We start from the raw sequence: 2,987 nt of genomic DNA on the forward strand, positions 1-2,987 counted from the left end.
CACAGAGCAACGAGCCCAGCCAGTCCTTCTGGACTCTTCCACCTGCCTGCTTACGTGGGTCTGGCACAAAGTAGAACTCCACTTGAGTGTTTTCTTGTAGTTTCTTTACCCCCAAAAGCTTCATTTATAAAATATCAACATGACATTTAAAAAGTCTATGTCTCACTGTTATTCCCAGTTAGAACCTGTAAATTATTCCTTGTGAATTCTGCAGTGTTCAAATCCGGGCGCATGCTTGTATAGTGGTCCTGTGGCAATATACAAGGCCCTCGCTGGGCCCGAGCATTTTTTTTCTGGGCTTTGGAATGAATCCTTATATAGGATCCATTTTAAACCATAAGCCTGGCTGTACAGCGCGAGCCAACATCTGGAGGAGCGGAAGACGATCGGATAACATTGCGAAATATAAAATATGAAACTTATTAACTTTTTCCTGTGTTAAAAATATTTTTTAAATAATGGAAGCAATCTGATAGCACACTGAAAAAACTTTACTACTCAGAAAATCTAGAAAGAAAGAGAATTCAGTCCTTTTAGGGTTTATTTCATTTCTTTTTGCTTGAGTTGCACTTTTTCCAATTTTAGAACATCATTACCTTTGCAAAAATGGATTTTGCTCCAAAAGCGTTCTCACACATTTGCCTTTTTGTAGGTACTAATGTCACATTGAGCCACAGAAAAACAAGCCATACATCAATGCATTAATGAGCAAAATAAGTCAGCGGTGAGAGGGTTCATTGTCATCCTGGTCCTCCTCAGGGGCAACTGCACGATGGGCAGGGTTTTACGGTCTTCTGACAGGCTACGCGTGTGAGCGAAGTGTGCACGTGCAAGGTAGCTCTCTTCAAAATTGCTCCAGCAGCTAAAGAGCACAAGGAAATCTTAACCAGAGCTGGGACATCCCCCAAAGGCTGTCTTTGACCAACTATGTCAGGGCTAAAAAGTGGGTGGCAAGATGCAAATGACCCGAGCAGATCCGCCTCGGGATTGGCCGCCCGCCTCTCCTCCCACCATCTGAAACCTGAGTCCCAGCCATAAATATCCCCAAGTCAAACTCAAAGTATGAAACATCTCAGAAATGTTGCCTGCGCGCAGTTTCCCCCCAAGAATGGGACTCTCCTAGAAAGTACGGAAAGACAAAAGGACAATGTGGAACAGACACAAATTGACTGCAAACATGCTTTCTTTAATTACATGATATGAGATTAAATAAATCTTTAGCACAAAAACACCGAAAGTCTGTCTATTCGGCAAACACAGTGAATCAGCAAACTGTTCTTTTTCTAGCTTCAGGTTTAGTGAAATTGACCTAGGGCTCTAGCTAAGGTATCTTTGGCTTCCTAACGTTGCAAAAGCTTAAGAAAATTTAGAAGGCAATATTCCAGCCGTGGGAAGGCCAAGGCCTCCCTGCTGGCTAACATCTAGAAGGGCAAGATGAGAAGCCGATGCAAACATGTCACTCAGAGTAGCAGAAAGTATCAAGATCACAGACCCAGCCCTGGCTGGGCGCCAGACACCCTGCGATCCTGTTAGGGGGCTGCCCGTAGATAATCCCACCCACTCTCCCAGGACCCCTGCCAAATAGGTATGATGGTGTCGGTTTCATGGATGCAGAAATGGAGGCTCAGAGACGCTGAGTAATTTTCCCAAAACAACAGAGAAAGGAAGAGGCACAGATAAAATTCTAACCCAATCCTCTTTAAAGTCAGCTACTCCCGTAACAGTCTTCTCTAAAATGTTAGGTAACTATGTATTAATGACAAATTGCTTTTTCATTATTCGAGAAATAAACTGCCAGGATTATGTCCACCTTTAAGAAAGAACGAAGGACAATAGACACCAATACCTGCTCGTAGGGAAGGGCGAGCGGGCTGGCTGGAAGTGCCCAGTGGGGGGGGGGGGGCACGGTGGCTGTAGTGCTGTGTTTACCCAAAAGTGCACTTGGCAGAGCTGGGGCCTACCGCTCAGCCCCAGCTGTTAGAGTCCTTCACGTTTCAGACGCCGGTGTGAGTCATTTTCTCATTTTGTAAAGGAAGAAGCTAAGGTTCCGACAAGTTAAATGATTCAGCTGAGACTCAGCGGGGGGATCTGAACCTAGACCACCAAACGCGAAATTCCACCACCGCGAAAGAAAATTAACCTCCAGGAAGCCCCTCCTCAGCTATGTCCATTCTAAAAGGTTACTCATGAATTCCCATTTCCTAAAGATTTTGGGAAATATTCTGGGGGGAAATACTCATGTGGTGCTTTAGCCCCATGGAGTAATTATTTTCACATGGTTATTTGTCGTTTACAAGGGAAGCAATGGACTTAGCCGTGAACGGCCGACCGTGAAGCCCCTTAAAGCAGGTGGCACAGTCTGGGGGCACCCCGACGCCGTTGCCCCAGGGGGGCTTCTCTCTACGCCCGGGGATGACCTACCTCTTCCTGCAGAATAAAGCGGGTGCAGATAAGACAATTCGGCTGCGTTACCGACACCAGCAGACTCACTCTGAGAGGCGTGTCCGTCCGCAGGAGTGTAGAGCGAGGCATCGCTGTTTTGCAGGCACCCACCACGTCCAGGTGCCTTCCTGTTCTGGAGCATGACTACCACGATTCGGGTCGGCACTGCCCACCTCTCCCCGTGGGGCAGGGTCTGCTCCAGATGCTTCACAGAGCTTGGTGCAGGGGTGGGGGGCGGCTTTTCCAGGTGGCAGGTGGGAGCTGGTGTCCAGCAGGAGAATGGCCAGCACACACAGTGGCTCCGATGGCTGTAACCCATACCATGGAACAGGTGACCTGAGAAACAGACTTGACTCCTCACGTTCTGGAGGCCGGAAGTCCAAGATCAAGGTGCCGACTGAATGGGTTTCTGGTGAAGCAAGTCCCAAGAAATGTAGTATTGTGGTGTTATAAAACTTTTTCCAAAGCCCAGATTTCGTGGTTTCTCATTTATCTTAATTTCTGACTTCAAATATTTAAAATACTAAGTTTCCATTTAACTGGGA

The 2,987-nt window shown here is 46.9% G+C and overlaps 1 long non-coding RNA gene across 1 annotated transcript; it reads right to left on the minus strand.

Moving 5' to 3' along the window:
• Positions 1–526: 526 nt before the first annotated feature.
• Positions 527–2,766, minus strand: LOC130543952 (uncharacterized). Its single transcript, XR_008959753.1, has 2 exons — positions 2,422–2,766; positions 527–862 (listed from the first exon to the last, which is right to left on the minus strand). It is a non-coding gene; the product is annotated as an uncharacterized LOC130543952 (long non-coding RNA).
• Between the last annotated feature and the right edge of the window lie 221 nt (positions 2,767–2,987).

The sequence above is a fragment of the Ursus arctos genome, unplaced genomic scaffold, assembly GCF_023065955.2.
Source record: "Ursus arctos isolate Adak ecotype North America unplaced genomic scaffold, UrsArc2.0 scaffold_17, whole genome shotgun sequence".
NCBI classification, from domain to species: Eukaryota; Metazoa; Chordata; class Mammalia; order Carnivora; family Ursidae; genus Ursus; species Ursus arctos.